This window comes from Crocodylus siamensis, chromosome 1, assembly GCF_052110815.1.
Source record: "Crocodylus siamensis isolate JL-2025a chromosome 1, ASM5211081v1, whole genome shotgun sequence".
Classification (NCBI taxonomy): Eukaryota; Metazoa; Chordata; order Crocodylia; family Crocodylidae; genus Crocodylus; species Crocodylus siamensis.
In genome coordinates this window covers 260233197-260251973 of record NC_143395.1, presented here as the reverse complement: position 1 = coordinate 260251973, position 18777 = coordinate 260233197, and the positions used below count along the sequence as shown (strand labels likewise).

The 18777-nt window shown below is 43.5% G+C and overlaps 1 protein-coding gene across 3 annotated transcripts in view; it reads right to left on the bottom strand.

Moving 5' to 3' along the window:
* AGPAT3 (1-acylglycerol-3-phosphate O-acyltransferase 3) overlaps positions 1-14414 on the bottom strand; it is a 143383-nt gene extending 128969 nt beyond the window's left edge. The window contains exon 1 of one of the 3 annotated variants that reach the window (XM_090061607.1): positions 13998-14414. The gene's annotated coding sequence lies outside the window, so the exon portion shown is untranslated. Of the gene's footprint in view, positions 1-102; positions 158-12966; positions 13963-13997 lie in introns of those variants that run through there. The other 2 variants (XM_090061615.1, XM_090061625.1) reach the window with 2 other exon arrangements.
* Positions 14415-18777: the final 4363 nt, after the last annotated feature.

The following is an 18777-nucleotide window of genomic DNA, read 5'->3' as shown; positions in this document are numbered from 1 at the left end:
TCCTGGCTGGGTATCCAAAGTCCTAGGGCAGGTAATAATCCCTGAAAATAAATGACAGAACACAGTGACTCATAGAGAAAAATAAAGAATTCAGCTTCTCACCAAGGAAGAAAAGAGATTGTTTTTTCTGAAGAGGCTATTTCCAAAGACCTCTGGATAATTTAACAGTTGATGCAGAATTACAGACCTGGAAAAAGACAAATGTAATTATATAAAAATCCCTCCCTACCCTAAAACTCTCTTCTCCCCCTACATAAACACTATTTCCAGAAGAGGGAAAAACGTTACAGGTGCAGTAACAAAAGTCAGTTGCAAGCAAACAAACAACCCTCCACACACACACACACGCATTGTTCTTAAACTACTGGGAGTAAGAATAATTCACATATGCACACACAAAAATAAATTAAGTGTCATTAATACAATCATTACATCTATTATTAAGATAATGTGCTTATTACCATAAATTGGAGAGTTGAGAGCCTACTTGAAGTTTACGTAAATTCCTAGCTAGGAAGAGAAAAAAAAGAAAGGACAGAGAATGAGAAAGATACAGGCAAGGTGAAAATAATGGATAAGCAGAAGTGTGGCCACCTGCGGAGACCAGTTTCTTGCTAGATGAGATCTGGAGACTAGAATATCTTGTAGAACCTCTCAGTGGGAAAAAAATGTGTCTGGTCATCCTGTTTTGTGCGGAGAGAACTTGTTAACCTCAAAATTGCTGAGAGAGATACCAGTTTTTGTCAGGATATTACTACACTGAATATCTGATTTACACTATGCTATAATTAAGCTAATATTTATAAGTACAACATAGTGTTATCATACTCCTGGAATTGCCATTCTGGGTCCTACCCAATGTCTATCTGCTCCATCAACTTCTCTCTGACAGTTTCATAGATGTTAGGGTCGGAAGGGATCTATTAGATCATGAAGTCTGACCCCCTGCCCTGGGCAAGAATGAATGCTGGGGTCAAATGACCCCAGCCAGGTGTCTGTCCAATCTCCTTTTAAACACCTCCAAAGAAGGGGACAGCACCACCTCCCTTGGAAGCTTATTACATATTTTGGCAACCCTTGCTGTAAAAATTTTTTTCCTGATGTCCAATCTAAATTTGCTCTCTTCCAGTTTTTGGCCATTATTTCTAGTGGCCAACAGGCACCCTGGTAAACATTGTAGCCCCTATTTCTTCCTGCCCCCTCCCCCGCCCCCATGAGTTTGTAGGCAGCCACGAGATCACCTCTCCTCTTGCAGAGGTTGAAGAGGTGCAGGTCTCCCAATCGGTCCACATAGGGGGTTTTCTGTAGGCCTTTAACAAATGCGTAGTCCCTCTCTGAACCCTCTCCAGGCCATCCACATCCCTCCCAAAGTGTGGCACCCAAAACTGGATGCAGTACTCCAGCTGCAGCCTGATCAATGCTGCATAGAGGGGAAATATCACCTCCCTCAACCAGTTTGTGATGCACCCACTTGTGCAAGAAAGGGTGCAGTTAGCTTTACTTATTACCTCATCACACTGGTGACTCATGTTCATTTTGGAGTCGACTATGACTCCAAGATCCCTTTCCACAGTTGTGCTGCTTAGAGTAGTACCTCCCAGGCCGTAGGAGTGTTGATGATTCTTCCCCCCCAGGTGCAACACATGACTCTTATCCTTGTTAAACTGCATCCTGTTCTGTTCAGTCCACTTCCCCAGCCTGTCCAAATGCATCGGATTCCCTCCCTGCCCTATAGTTTGTGTACCTCCCCCCACAGTTTGGCATCATCAGCTAACTTGGACAGGGTGCTTTCTACTCCCTCATCCAAGTCACTAATGAAGATACTGAATAATACCAGTCCCAGGACAGAGCCTCAGGGGACTCCACTGCCCACATTTCTCCAGGTAGAAACTGACCCGTCTACCACTGCTCTCTGGATGCGTCCCCATAAGCCAATTTTCTACTCACCAGACTGTGTAATAATCTACATTGCAACTGTTTGGTTTATTTATAAGAATTGGGTGTGGCACTGTGTCAAAGGCCTTTTTAAAATCTAAGTAAACAACATCTACCTCTATTCCTAGGGCCTTCTCAAGTACCCCCAGGGGTACGCATACCCCTGGTTGACAACCCTGGGTTTATTCCATTCTGAAACTGAATTTAATCCTACCAAAGTCAGAGTAAGCTTTGGCTCTATTTAAGTACGACCTTTTGAGTGTAAACAGACCCTCAGACATGGATACATGGGGTTATTTCACAGGAATGGGAAAGGAGAGCAGGTGTACTTCCTTCTTAAGAAAGTCTGTAAGGGCTAAAATTACATAATTCTTATTTGTGCTGGTGAACATAATTTCAAGATATCCCATTGCAGGACATGAAACGGCTTGTGCTCACCAGCTAGAAGCCTGGGTTACAACTTCCAGCCATACATATTCTGATCTCAACAAGCATATTAAAATTAAGGGATAAAAAAATGACAAAATGATTGAGCAGAGATGACTTAAAAGTACACAGTCTCATTACTGAATCTGTATACTTCAATATATCTGAAGTGAAACAGAAAATGTTTCTTTCATAGATTCTGGCATAATTCTCATGGATTTTGAATGGGTCAAGCTGCAACTTCAGTATAGTAGGCTCCTTGAATTCTAACTTCCTTAATGGTGACACTGTCTAAATTAACAGGTGTAAAACTATAACTCTGATGACAATTGTGACATATCCACCAGTCACCATCACATCAGCACTCGATCTAAACAATGGAGTAGACACAAACTAAAAGACATGAAAAACCTTTCTTTGTATGTGATTCAGAAAGGCAGGTCCCAGGAATTAACACCCTGTCTATTCACACAGAAGCATGCCTATCACCTGTATATTGGAAAGAAAATCAGAGCCAGACAAGTTAAGCTGTGTGTGAGTTAAACTGTTCCGTAGGGGCAGCCATCTTGGAAAAAGGACATCATTTTTACACTACACTGAATGCTACTAAAAATTCAAAGGCTAAAATTCACCTGCTTCTATCTTGCACGGGTGTGTGTGTGAGTGAAATTTTGTCAATGCTATTTCAATTACAAAGATATTTTCTTTTTGTTAAACCAACATTAAAACCAGATAAAAAAACACTTCATTCTGTCAGAATGCTCCAAGACTGATGGCTAATCACAAAGGGGTGTCCTACAATTCACAGCAATGACTGTTGCTGCAATGACCAGGCTATCAAATGCTAGTTTTAATTTCAAGTGCAATATTGACCACCATAAAGCTTTTGCCTACCACTCTCACATACCCCATCCTTGCCCTTTTTTCGCTTTCTGCTGACCTGCAAGCCAACTGCCATATTTCATAAATCATCCTTGCTCTTAATTCGTGGGACCTTATGCCACTCCTAAATTGGTGTCAAAAAGCAGTGGTTTCCATCCAATCATCCCAAAAGAGGGTGAACATGGCAACCTGCTGAAAGCAAAGACTTTATACAATAAAATGCTGACCCACCACATGGAAGCCTACCAAGGAAAGGAAGAAATGAAAACAAGTGAGTTTACTGAGTCTTTGAAATACATTTTAAGTCTGCATTTGGACATTATATATGGAGAGTAGAACATTGTTCAATTAATGAAACATTTTTAAAACAGCGAAAAAGGAAGGAAAAGATTGTGCTGCTTTTTCAGGTAGGGAGAGGGAGGAACTGGAAGAAACACTCAGCTGTTACTGAAAGCGATGATGACAGCAATGTCATGGATTGCATATAGTAGCTACTATATTTCACTGACGAATGCTATTAAACTTCAGCTGTGAAATACTACCAAAAAAGGATGCCAAATGGATGCCAAATAACCCCAACTCATCAAAACAAGATAACTCCATCTCTTCCCAGTAAGACTAAAGATTTCTTTAAGTCACAGAAAGCTACTTTCCAACATGTGTAGACCTCCTACTTCTAAAAAAGACACTCAGGCTAATTCTACACTAAAGATGCTTGCCAGTGGTGCAATACTAATATATACTAATACATGCCATATAACCATCCACTATTGGCATAAAAGTCCTTTCACTTATATAGTGGATTTCATTCGGGGAACTTGTATATGCTTTGCCAGCAAAAAAGACTCTTCAGTAAAACTGTGTCTACAGTAGCAGGGCTTTTGGTACAGCTATAATGGTGTAATTACACCAGAAAACCTTTTCTTGTGTAAATTAAGGTTCAGTTACATGCCACATATTCTGCTATATGCCAAATACGCTGTAATAAGAGCTTGTAGAAAACCGATTGTGAATACAGTGCTTGCATGGAGGCTCTTTGTTTTGCATTTGTTGTTAATTCTAATGAACATTTGGGAAGGAGGGGTTGAAAGGAATTTAAGTTTTTGGCAGCAATGGCTCTCAAACCACCTCATCAGTATGCTGGTAAGTGAGAACTGAAGAATGGAACTGGGCAGTTGAGTTCTCATTGTCAAAACAATAGAAGTCACAAACAGCAAACTAACAGCATAAGTTGTTAGAAGCAAATTATATTTCAGCTTACTTGAGCTAAGATTTTAAATAAATAAAGCCCCTGTTTGCAATGTTGGTTAAAACAGAAGCAGGCATATTCCTAAAGGAACAAATTACTTCCCTCACCCAAGGTTCCCTTTCCTACTATGAGGGCAATTAAACAAACGCACACGAGCACATGCACGCATGCAAATACAGTTACAAATCTTAACAATTAACTATAGATATACATTTCTAAAAAATGTGTGCCCACATTCTATCTGGGAAAAGCAGGCCTTAAAACTTATGTACCATCCGAATCAGGATGGCCAATCTGTGGTATGGGAGTTGCAAGTGGCACAGGCAGCCTCTGTGTGTGACACACAGCAGACGGGAGAGGGGACAGGCAGCACAGTGACAGACAGGGGAAGGAGCAAAAGCAGGGCATCAGACCAGGCAGGAAGCAGAAAGCAGAGCAACAGAATAGGCAGGGAGCACAGGGCAGGGTACAGAAAGCAGAACTTTCTGGGGAAGGGGATCAGAGTTACACCCTGGGATGGTATTAGGCTAGTCTGCGGTATACCTGCTATAAAGGTTGGTCCCCACTGGTCTGAATTACTCCAGCCAAACCCTACAGCAAAGGCAACCTTCATACCTCAGTCTCACTTTCCCATTTCTTTTGCTTGCTGCAGCCATAGGTTGTCCTGCCCGACTAATCACTTGAAACTACCCCATTTGTATTTGAATGCAAGTTAAGAGCGCACAGAAGTAAAAGTTAAGGGTGACTTACATTGGTACTGTTAGCACTGAGCAGGTGCTCTATGGGTAGATTAATTCTGAGATGACACCCCGCAGTGCTGGGTTTCTTAAAATGAGACTTCCAGTAAAGTTCCATTATGCAGATTTTGTAACGTGGGGAAACTGAGGGTTAGAAGACTAAACTTATTTGCATATATTATCAGTGCTAAGATTTTGAACATACATTACCAGAGGTGAAAAACCAGGACCCTAACTGCACCACCCATCTCTAGCCTTACTGGCTAAGTGATAAAGAATCACAAGTTCCCCAAATCATCTCAACTGATTGTGATAACTATATACAATCTAAATGGTCTGTTTGATATTGGGGCCTCTTCACATGTCAGGCTGTAAACTCCATTTTCTGTGGTGGACACGACAGCTAAGTTCTACATCTTTTGCCTCCATACTGAGCCAAAACCTATAGAAGGCAGCAGGAGCTATCTCAAACTAGACATAGGAAAAAAACTTCTTTACAAAACCAGTGCCAAGGGTCTGGAACAGGCTCCCCACAGAGGTGGTACAGTCACTCACCCTGGAGATCTTCAAAAAGCATCTTGATGCCCACCTTGCTGGGGTCATCTGACCCCAGCAGTCTTTCCTGCCCAAGTGCAGGGGGGCTGGACCCAATGATCTTGTAAGGTTCCTTCCAGCCCCTAACATCTATGAAACTGTGAAATTATGAAAGGAGGCTGTTATATTAAAAAAAACAAAACAAAACAACAAAAATCCACTATCCACATGAAGGAGAGTTTTTTCAAACTGAAATCCTAACAGGAGGATGGTAACGCAAGAACAGATGAAAGAGTGGGAGACTAATCACTGACAGAACCAAGGACCGCCTGACAAAACAGGCTGGAAGTTAGAGAAGAAAGCGTCTCTGTCCAGCCATTTCAGACAGAGAAGACAGCGACACAAACACACAGTGAGTGTTGCCAGAATGAGTGGAACTCAGCTCTAAAGAAAAACACATGCTATGGGGGAAAAAAATAAAGTCTCCAACACTCTAGAGCAGGACGGTCCAGCTTCAGTACAGCTGGAGCCCACATGCAATGCCAACATTCAGCCCCTGGGCTGAACACCAAACAGGCCATACACAAGAGGGCTGGCTCCCGTGGTCCTGACCCGACTGTGTGGGCCCTGCCACCCCCCATACCCCCATGGCAGCACGCAACCCCCCACCCTGCAGGCAGTACATGGATCCCTCTTGGGCCTTCCCCCACCACACAGCAGTGGGAGAGGCAGCTGCAGGGGGGAGCACAGTCAGACACCTTGCGACAGAGCAGTGGTTCTCAAACACTTGAGCATCACATATCTCCATTAAGTTTTTCTGGTGGCTGCATACTTCCATTATTCTCTAGTATGGATACCAAAATAACAATAATAAAAGCAGTAAATACTTTCTGTTACTATTACCACATTAGCCTTTCCAGTCACCTAAGAGCTATTGCACACTTGCTCTTCAGTTTACTTTCTCTTCCTTTTCCATTTATATTTCCCCTTTCTCATCTAAGGAAAAAGATATAGGAAAGCAGAGGTTCACTGCATAGCCTATTACAAGCAACACTGCACACTATGCAGACCAAAATCTAAAGACTGTTCCAGAATGGTGAAGAAATGGGCAGGAAAATGTACATGGGCATTTAGTATTTTGCCCTGTTCTGTATATTTTGCACTGAAGGGGGTCTATTTTGGAATCTGTAAGGTCTACATTTTAACCATACTGTATCCCTAGGAAAATGGTGTTCCAAAGGCTAAAGCAACTGGATCATGATATCCCATTTCTGTGAAGAAGTGACTACAAAAAATCCTGGTCCCAGAAAGGGCACTATGCTATCTCTGGGCAAATAGGCCAAGGAAACCACCCGTGTTGCATCCTACCTAGACCAAAGCAAACTAAGAGCACCAGAGCCAACCAGATGAGACCCAAAGGAGGTACATACATACAATACTATGCATGTGCATGTGTACATACACAGACCACAAAAAGTCTTATGCCAGTATTGCACATATTAGCTCTGGTACTAGAAATGGAAGAAATATATTAGCATGATGCTGCATCTGATTATTTAGTTTGACTGAAAAGCAGGATTTATTACGTCACACACAGCACATCATGAACATAACCATAATACTTCTAGTTACAAAGCAAGCCCTGTTATCCTGGCATAGTGCCCCTGCACACTGTATAGACATACCCAAGAACAGCTGTGGGAGTTCTACCAGAGCTCCGCTCAGAAGTTCATGGAATTTGTATGCTTAAGTCACTTAGGCTTGTCTACATGCAAAGATGACATTTTTAACTATACTACAGATCTAGGTTAACTATGGGTAAAATGGCACAGCTCCCCACTCTTCCCCAACTAAGCGTGGATGCAATTTATACCAAGATAAACAGAATTTAATACCTTATGGGAAACAATATCAACTGCATTAGGGCAAGCACTGTTAAATGCAGTAGCTAGGGGTGGGTGAGTAGAGCATGACCCCAGAGCACTGATTCTGAAAGGGCCTAATGGCAGCCACTGCAGCTGCCACTGCTTGTTCTGCCCCAGGGGGCAGAAACTCCTTGCTCCACCTCTGTTTAAACTATAACCATTAGGGGTATAATACTATACTATAATTATTTCTACAGGGAGGAAGCACACGAATCCACTCCTAGCAAAAGCAATTATACTGATGAGGTGAGCGCAGAGTAGGCCTTAAACATACTGGAAAATTCCACTACCAAAATCCACTGCAGTGGTACCAACTAATTTGTTTTCCCACCCATAAAAATGGATTCAGCACTGCATTGGGGGTGTGATGTACACAATCTAACATACGTGAAGTCCTTTGAAGGTGGAGAAATGCTAATATGGTTCCAAAATACTGTGCCATAATATTTGGAGAGAATTTCATGTGAATGATGCATGATATACTTTTCTGGGACAGTTCACTTCCTAATACATAGTAGCTCAGAGAAGTTTACTTATATGGGACAATAGTTTAATCAAAAAAAAAAAAAAAAAGAGGAGGGCGATACATTTAGGACAAAACAGTTCCTTGCGCCTTTTTCAAGTACCTGATAGGATCGATGTACTGGTTCATTTCAGGAAGCATTCCAAGTTTACTCATGCTTCTCTAGACAAAGAATTCAGTTTAAGATGTCACAGCTCCTGACAAACACGCCACAATCACCACAATACTTTTAATGAGCAAAAACAAAACACTTGTATCAAAAGTAAGTTTCTTTCACAGTAGCAGATGCCAGTTCTCAGCATGGAAGAAAGAGGTCAATACTGTACTGAATTCCTTTAGGCTAACTGCAAGCGTCACCTTATTCAAAACTGTTCAAAAGAATTTGAGATTTTGATGTTGAGGCACAATCGTTTTACTTGAAACATTTAAAATAGTCCCTGGCAAGCTTTCACCTGCTGTCAGGGAAGTCGAGTAATTTATGGGAAGTGCTGAATTCTAAACACTTTCCAGGAGAAAACACCACACAACCTCCAGTCCACCTCTTCCACTCATAACATTCATGTGAGAATTTCGCCCTAGAATTCAGATAAGCGCTGTATTAGTATGAGCACCATTACCTCGCTAGCTGGAGATGGATGAGGAAGATACGGATTCTTGAGGGGGTACAAAAATGGCAGGCACCACACATAAACTCAGCACTAAATTCCAATTCCAAATATGGGCAGTTATTTTCTTGATCAGTCTCAAAGTGACACTCAAATGCCCTCAGTGCAGTGGTATTCAAGCTGGAATCTGGAGAGGGCACCACAATTAATATCTCTCATATGAAAGGGTCCTAGGATCTTATGTTGGTATAAGATACTTAACATTCATTGATGCAGGAACGGGCAACCCAATTCTCCCCCTTTCCCAGGCTCTAAACACTGGTAGAATGTGATGCTCTCTTGAATTCACCAAGTATTATTCATTGCAAAGTCAGGCCCTTCTACAGGACAGGGAAAAGGTGCCCAACACCAGAATAACCTCTCCCCTGGTGGTCAGAGCATTCAACTGGGAGATGCAGATGCAAATCCACTGAGGCAAAGAAGGGAATTAAACTGGCCCTTCCATATCCTGGGCAAATGCTCTAACCACCAGTCGTTTGAATAAATGGGGACAACACCCTTACCTCCTGCTGCGGTCTGTGCTGGGCCTGATCCAGCTGGAGTGCTCTGAGAATATCTACTCTATTGGGTTCTGCAGTTGAGGCAGGCATCCTCCCACCTAGTCTGCAGATCCCAATGGTGCCCAGTTGCTCAGTATTATCAAGAAATGGGAGATTCTGAGAATGACCAGAAGCAGGCCTTAATCATCTAGGCTGCTTGCAGACATGAGGGGGGAAAAAAACCCAAAATGGTGCTTTAATTTAAACTGGGTGTGCTCCCATGCCAGGACTAGCACATAGCCAGAAGAGGCAGCACATGAGTTGCACCTGGCTTTCCCAACATCTGTAGAGATCAAGAGCTTTTTGGGTGCTTTTATCTAATAATGGATCAAATCAGCTTTAGCTAAAAGCACTCAAAAGCCCCATTGAAGCACCCGATCTACACAGACAGTGCAGAGCCAGTACAGCACATTTTATTTTTTTCTACATCTGTCAGTGCCCCTAGATCAGGAGTACGCAACCTTTTCCAATGAGTGGCTGGAATGACCCACCCTGGGTCAGAGGCAGGTGGGCAGGCTACTGGACCGCCTGCTCCCTGCAAGTATTTTCACAGCATTTGACAAAGCAAGCTGTAGCTTATGAAAGCTTATGCAGCTCTGAATTAGTCTGTAACATTCAACTCTACCCTGCCTTCTGCCTGACTTCAAACTAATATGGTTAATCACCTCCCCCAAACAAGAGAGTAGTCTTAATCTTAACACTGATTTTAAAGCTGCTTTCAGCAAGCATATCTGTAGTTTATGAACTGCATTAGTTGGAGCACAAATAATTATGCTCTTTTGCTATTCCCATTCTACACTGGCTGCTATTTATATCTAAGCAAGAGATATCCACTTGTTGCTTTGGATCATTTTTTCCTAACATTGCCCATTCCCTTCCTTTTCAAGTACTTACTTTTTCGTTGCAAGTGCTCATTTGTATCTATAACTTTTAACACACTCTCTCCCTCTCTGAAGGGAACTGTCCTGGCATTAGCTTTATCAAGGGAAGAGGGTAGGTAAGGTGACTACTGGAGCCTATCACAAAATTGCAAGTTCCACCACTTTTAGTGATACATTTTTTTGTAGCTGCCATTCTTCACACAGGAACTGTCAAACCAATAATGAGAGCCACAGGTCTATTCCCTCTTTTTTTCCTAAGCCATTAGCTTCAAGCATTAACAGTAAGCAAGACTTGAATAATACTAACTCAGCCTTTAGCAGGGATGACCTTATGAGGTCCCTTTCAGCCCTACTTTCCTATGATCCTGTCAATAAAGAGGAATGCAAGGCTGGAAGTTTGATACCCTGAATGAATATATTGGGAGCAAAACAAGTAGTACTACTACAATGACAGTTCTTTGCTGAAATAAGTAAGATACTGAAAAAGGAGCGCCATCAGACATTAATAACCAAGAAGAGGAATAAGTAAATGCAACTCTTTTGTTTGTTCGGAAAACATAAGTTATGGTCAGAAAACAAGTTATGGTACGCTGCTTCCCTAACTATTAGAAGTCCTGTGATAAATAACCTGCAGTTAACAAGACTACATTATTTACAGTTTTCCCCTGAAGAATAGCATCTCTAATCCAATTACTCAATAATAGTTTCATAATTAAGCAAAACATCATTTAAGACTTCAAAACAATGCATCCCTCTGCAAATGGAAGCAAAAATAATGAAACTAGTACTGGACCATGCCGCAAATGGCTGTATTTTGCAAGACTGTAATTGGGGGGAGGGGGTACGAGAAGACGATCTATCCTTCTGATTCAAAAAAGCATGCACACATCCTCTATTCTGGAAAAGTTCCATGAATAGCTATAAGTACCATTATGGTTTGTTTGCTAATATGTCTGTTTGAGAGGATCAAGAATTAGGGTCAAGGAATTTCATTTCCACAATTTCAGGTCAAGATAACTGCCAAGACCACAACTACAACACATCAACTAATAAACCCTACTCTAATCTCAATTTTGACCAGAATTAATTCACCTCCCTAAGTGACATGCTGGGTCACCTTACTCCCAGGTGAGGGATGAATGATTTGCAGTACACTGTTAAGTTTACAAACTTACCATCAGTTAGGCAAAATTAATTGTGCTCAGTCATCACAACCTATGTGGATCCTTCTACTATAAAGGTTGAATTCAAAGGCCTTCTAGAGGCCAGCAGTAGTTCTCTCCAAACTGCTAAGGCCATTTATGTGATGGAGAACTAAAATGAGAAAGAGTAACATAGAAAGCGTAGAGTGATTTGGGGTCATTTTAGTCTTCCAACTCAGTGTCTTTTGTCAGCCTTTTTAATTTTAATAGTACAAAGTGCAGTAACATCAGACACGAAGGGAGGAAGGCAGATTTGGGTCTAAAAATCTAACCAAGATTTACCTTCTAGCTGGAACCAGAATGTTTTTCCAAACCAGAAAACACTGCAGCCTTAAAATGCTGCAGCTCCTACCTGATGTTAAAGCTGTGGCCCACTAGGAGTGGACAGAAACAAGTAGATCCAACAGCCGTAATGAAACAGAGATATGCAATACCGAGAATGCTGTATTTAATGCTGTTATTAAAACAATAATTTCTGCAGTGTAGGCTGTTGTTCAAGAGCCTGCCATGAAGTTTACTCCAATAGCAATAAATAGAAATATAATGATTCAAAAACCTAATTGTAAGTTTCTGGAGTTGCTTGAGTAGAAAAAAAGTTGTAGTTTTGTCTGTACCATGATAATTCTCACATCAAAAGAGGTGCTGCTAATACAAGCAGGGAGCGTTCTCCAGAGTACTTGTGCTCAAATCAAATATTTGATTCTACACCTTAAAACATTAGTGCTACAGTAGAAGGAGGGGAAAGGTATTACTCTTGAAAACAGAGTGCAATCATGAGCTAGTATACCAGCTGGAAGTGCAACAGAACTATTACAAGCGTGGTAATCCTTCCACAGCTGCTACCTCCCTTTTCTCTCATTAGAAAAAAAAAATGTAAAGAGCCAAAGAGAGAAAGTGGACTTCAGGAGGAGTAAAAAAATACCTCTAAGAAAATGAAGCATCAGTTAGCTGATACTAAGAATCACTATATCCCAAGTTCCAAGAAAAAATTGCAGTAAAGCTATGAGAGAATAATCGATGAGCCTATTGATCTAGGTGCCTAGACATTAGATTAACAGTTTATTAAACCCATCAGCATCATTGTAACAGAATCCCACACCTAGCAATGATACATTTGGTTTAGGCTGCCAAACCCTGGGGTCTTCTGCACTGAACAGCTCAAACAGGAAGTCTTCTTCCCAATGGCTAAATTATTATTCCATCACTTTTTACACAGGCTTCTCCCTCAGCATCACACCGTGGCACAGCAGATTTCAGCAAGCCATGTGCTTTCCAGTATGCAGCACAACCTCTCCCTCCCAATTTGCAGCGCTCTTGATGGGGAAACGCATTCATTTTGCCATGGGCAACATTTCCAGGCAAGGAGCGAGCAGGGTAGTGGACGTCACGCACAGAGATGCTTTGACGGAAGGCGCTGTTCACATGGCACTTGGCACTGTGCTCTTTGTATCCCCTTTCAAATACCCACCTGCAGTGTGGTCAACCGATACAGCCGGGCGCCTCGGATCCTTTTGCTTCACCTGTCTAGTGAGCATGCCCCCTCTGCACTGCTCCACCTCTCCCTGCCTCCCCCCAGGGGTTTGATTACAGCAGTGACACACAAAGGGCTTTTCAGACACTCCAAAACAAATCCACCAGGCAAACAAAAACAAAAACAAAAAACCTCCCAGCTCAGCCACTCTCTCCTGCACACACTCACCCTCCCTCTCTCTCTCTCACAGTCATTTACACTCACTCTCACACACTGTCACACAGGCACACACACTCACTGTCACTCCCACTCACTCATACATTCACTGTCACACACAGTCACTCACAGATGCACACACACTCCATCACTGTCACTCATGCACACTCACTCACACACACTCCATCACTCACACTCACTGTCATACACTCACTCAGAGTTACACACATGCGCACACAGACTTTCTCACTCAAGCATGCACACTCCCTGTCACACACTGCCACTCACACTCACTCATACACACACTCAGGCACAGATGCACGCACACAAACACTGTTACACACACTCCATCACCCAATTCACTGTCACACATACGCTTAGTCGCTCAGTGTCATGCGCGCGCACACGCACGCACACACACACACACACGCTGTCGCTCACACACATGCAGGCTCCCCCTCCCCCAGACACCAGCAGCCCCGCCAGCCCCGTGGCCTGCAGCAGCAGCAGCAGCAGCAGCAGCTCTCCGCGGGCCAAGCCGCCTTCTCAGCCCGCCGAGCCGGTGCTTCCCCCCATCCGCAGGCCGGGGCCGGGCGGCGGCGGCAGAGGCAGGCGATGCCGGGCCCCCCGCCCGCAGCACTGCACCCCCGCTCTCCGCAGTGCCGGGCGGGGGCGGGGAGGCGGCGCCGGGGCAGCGCGCCAGGGGCGGGGGGCTCAGCCCGGCGCCCTGCCCCTGCCCCTGGGGTTGGTTCGCCAGCCAGGCTCCCGGCGGGGGCACCCCCGGCCCGCCCCGACCCCCGGGCGCTGCAAACCTGCGGGGGGGCTGCAGGCGCGTGCGTGCGCGGCTCCGGCTTCCGCTCTCGCACCGGCTCCCGCCTCGGCCTGCGGCTCCGCACCGGCACGGGGGGGGCGCAGCCCCGCCAGGCGCTCGCACTGAGTGCGGCACGGCACGGCGCGGCGCGGCACGGCTCCCGCGGCTCCGACACCGCGACTTCCTGTGCAACGCTGGCTCCGCTCCTCCCGGGCGCTGGGGGCAGGAGAGCCGGCCGGCGCCGGGCGGGGGTCGGGGCAGCCGCAGGGGCTCTCCCCCCCACCCCGGCCCGCGCCGGGGCCGGGCGGGGGCAGCTCTGCCTCGCGACAACGACCTGCTGCCGGGAGCCTGCCCCCCGCGCGCGCACACAGCCGGGCTGCCTCTCCAGGGAGCGGGGCCTGGAGCACGATGATGGAGCTGAATGCGGGACCGCGTCTCCAGCTCTGCCTCTGCCAGGCGAGGGAAGCCGAGGGCACGCTTGGCATATGCGTGCACACACACCGCGGTAGGGACAGAGCCAGGGGTCACTTTTAATACACAGACGCATACACACCTCCATATAGTTACACATACACACAGAGATATAGGGGTCACTGAATACATGCACGCGTGTACCCGTATACATACACAGATATAGAGGTCACTGAATTATATCCACACATTCATACATGCACTCAGCTATAGGATATATAGATACATATATACTCAAAATGACCCTTTGGTTTAACTTTGCCTACAAATATATATATATATATAACTTAGAGCCACAGGAAAGCACATAATGATCTGTTCAACTCAGTCAGTCAAAAGGCAAATAGGCTGCCAGGTTTGTGTTCAACTGAAAGAAGTCTCCAAGGAGGATCTCACTGTATGGGAGGCAGAGCTGCTGCCCCTCTTCCCCATTCCTCTCCTATCCCACCTTGCATCCAAAGCTCTCACCACCTAGGACTGAGGGGAAAATATATGTGTATTCAGAGTGGCCCCTTGGTTTGCTTTGCATCCCACTGGAACCAGAGGCTCTCTCCCCCTTAATTGCAATGGCCTTTGGATCAGGCATTTTTCCTGAAAAACAGGTTTATCCATACAGGGAAGATTAGAACATGCTTTTGGGAAAACATGGGGTTGGGACCATGAGTAGTCTATAACAGAAATAGCATTGTGGGAAATTATACCTGCACTTAAAATAAAAATTATTTGTAAATAGAAATCCCCCAAAGTGAGGTAATTCAAAGGTAGCATTGAAGTTCTCCATACAACACACCTCACTGTGTCCTGTGTACTGCAAAATTCAATAGGTGTTTTGCATCTGAAGAATACTATCAAGTCAATGGTATTTTCTTTCGACAAATGTATGCCTTGGATTGCCAACACTTTTGTGTTAAAAGGTTGGTGTATGTGTATATGGCAATCAGAAAATCACACTATATAACAAAGAAACAGAAACCATGTTCCAGTATGTGGTTCCAAAGATCTTATACAATTTTCAGAAGTTAGCATGTAAATATATCCTTTAAAGTCATGTTAGAGTGATGTACCTGTGATAATTCAGGAATTAAGGCAAGCATTTCTTTGGGTGATATCTTTTATTGGTCCAGCTGCATCACTGGAAGGGAGTTAGACAAGCTTTTGAATGCAAGGCATTTTTCATTATGTGCTGGCTTTTACTGCTCAAACCTGGTGAAGAATGTCTTGGATTTGAGAACTTGTCTAACTCTAACCCCACTATGCAGCTGGTCCAGTAAAAGATATCACCCTATGACATCCTTGCCTTTCCTTTAGATGCAACATTTAGATACTTAAAAAAAAAGTCTTGCTTTTCAGAGATTCTGAGAACTTGCAGAGCCCACAGATGGTAATGGAAATTTTGTGAGTGTTCAATGTCTCTGAAAATCACGCTACTTTGCATTTAGTTTGCAAAAAACACAGGGTTTGAGAACGCTGTTAGGCACCAACATTATAAAAACATTGGTCACACATGGTGGAGTATCACAATGGAAGAGAAGATAACTGGAATGGTTGTGGGAGACCTGAAATAAAAAATACATTTACAGCCATTTATGTCCTGAATGGTCTGCTCTTACCTTTACAATTTGTTGCATTTGTAATATAAAAATAAATTTAGCTTACTTTAAAATATATACTTGCAAATACTCCCTATATATCTTCGTTCTTTGTTTCTCTGAAGTTCCATTTAGATGCTCTAATCTTTTGTGCTCTGCCACCACTGGCCTCACCAGCCGTTTCCTATTTTGATTAGTTCTAGCATTAGACACAGATTCTGGTCTAGATCTATTACATTTTTGCACAATTTAGAATGCTTCATGATACATTTCCCTTGCACTGTTTCTTACTAAATATTGTTTTGATCTGTCTAGTCTGACTGTACTGTCTACCCAAGCTGAGTAGAGGGAGGGCAGGGCAGCACCACAGAGAACAACTGGTTCAGAGTGGCACAATCCTTTATAGAGAGATGCAGAATAGGCTGCTGCTTACAAAAGATGTCTCTGAATCTGTTATTCTATTGGCTGTGTTAGAGTGAAGTCAGTCAGAAGGCAGGGTAGATATGCACCTTTATAGACTAGCTAAATAAAATAGAGCGCACACACAAGCTTTTGTGAACCCAAATTCACTTTACCAGATGGTGTGAAATGATGTGCAGAAAGCAGAGTATAAGAAAGAGAGAGAAATTAGAATACAAAAGAAAATGGGGGTAGGGGGCAGTGCTAGGAGAAACAAGCAAACAATTTTAAAATAACACAGCCCCATGTCCATGTTGGATGCACTGGATCATAACATCTTTGAGCGATATTGTCCAACCCCCTTTTTTGCCATTGCAACATAGAGAACTACCTTAACTTAAAATAGTCCCAACGCCTGCATAGGCTATACCAGTGGTCACCAACCAGTGGATCGAGATCCACTGGTACATCTCAGAGCCTCTTGGAATTGATCCAAGGCTAGAGTGGGGGCTGAGTGCCCATGTGCATGCATGCACACATCCCAGCCCAGCAGGTTAGTCCATGGGGGAGGGAAGGGCTGAGGGCTAGATTGAGGCCCCAGTGCGGAAGGACAGTGCTGCAGAGGCAGGTGCAGGGGTAACTTCAGTGGGGCTCTGGCTGGGTGGGACTTACCTGCTGGGGAGGCGCGCCCCCAAATAATTTTTTCTCCCTCTGCTTCAATCTGCCCCGTTCCCTTCCCATAGACTTACCTGCTGGGCAGGAGGGGGTGGTGGGTGGTGGTGGTGCACAGTAGATCTTGGTTTGCTTTTAAATGCCAAAGACGATCTACTTAAAAAGGTTGGAGACCACCGGGCTATACCATAGACATCCTGGTCCTCAACATAGCTCAGAAAAGGAATGGAGCAAAGGTGACTTAAGCCACTAACTACCCTACCCCATTCCCCAGTGGACAGCACAGAAACTTATCCCATTTCTCTCTTTCCATTTTGGCGGTCAAGTGCTCACCTTAGTACAGTATTAAGAAAAGTAGTTTCTTTGTTCATGCAGCCAGCTTAGTTTGTTTCTTTAAAAATGGTTGTATCCAAAATAAATATATATATATTAATTCTAACAAATCATATAATAAAAAATATTCATTAGATTTACCTGTAAAAATAAAGCATGTCATATAATCCTTGTCAGAAGTCTTCATTCAGATCTGGAGCATCTTGGGCTGTTTTGGTCTGGCAAAACTATATTGTGACCATAAAATATGCAAAATCTCTATCTTTAATAAATACAGACAGTCCTATGGTGAAATATTTACATGCTCATAACTCCCAGCAAGCTTATATAGGTTTTGTATGTGTAACAACTGGAGAACCTGACCTGATATCTGAAAGGACAACATATTCATAGAATATTTTATGGTTAGATAGATATAAAATAGGAAGAAAAATAAAATGGAATGGGAGTTTGCATGGGAGGAAAGGTGACTGTGAATGACATGAAAGAAAACGATGAAGGAAGGACTGGTGTGGTTTCCTGTAAAACCCTTTTCTGCCTTCCAACCTTGCATACACTCTCTAACATCTTAATGTGACCTAACATTTTGTTTCCCGTCATAACGGGACTGTTATAAAGCACCAGCCATTACTTCTAGGGGGAATTAAGACCAATTGGCTTGATAGCTGTTAATTTTATCATCATGCTCATAAATGAGCTTCTTAAGGCAAGCAAATCTCAGTCATATACATAAAGCAGTCATTCAAATAAGGCACTGCTGGGCTTTCCCACTGCCTAAGAAAAAGATATTTGACACATCAAAGTTACTGATACCTATTTATCAGTTGTCTTAGGAAGCCCAGTCAGGCATGCTAGATATGAAATGTCTTGCATTAATCTGCATATGTGTTATCGGTCTTTCTGAATATGACAAAATATTTAGGAAATGTGAACCTCTTATCTTCCCTCCCATCTTTGCAACAATAGCAAGGGAGCTTATTTAACAATTCTTAAATAGGTTATAGCCAATAACCTGAAACAATCTCAGTCTGGCTTCTCAAATTATTAGTCCCTAGTGGATAATTTTCCATTTTTTCCTCTCGGACTGAGAGCCAGGTCTGAGTCAGGCTTGACACATGATTGCAAACACCACTCCTTCCTAACCCCCCTCAACTCTGGGAGCGCATCTACACGTGTCTTTATGACACCTTTGTTACTGTGCCGTTGTTTAGTACTTTCAGTAATAGCCTGTACTGCGCTGTGCACAGTTATTTTTAGCTGCTATATTGCTGTAGCAACACACTACAATGAGGGAACGCAGTGCTACAGCGACATATC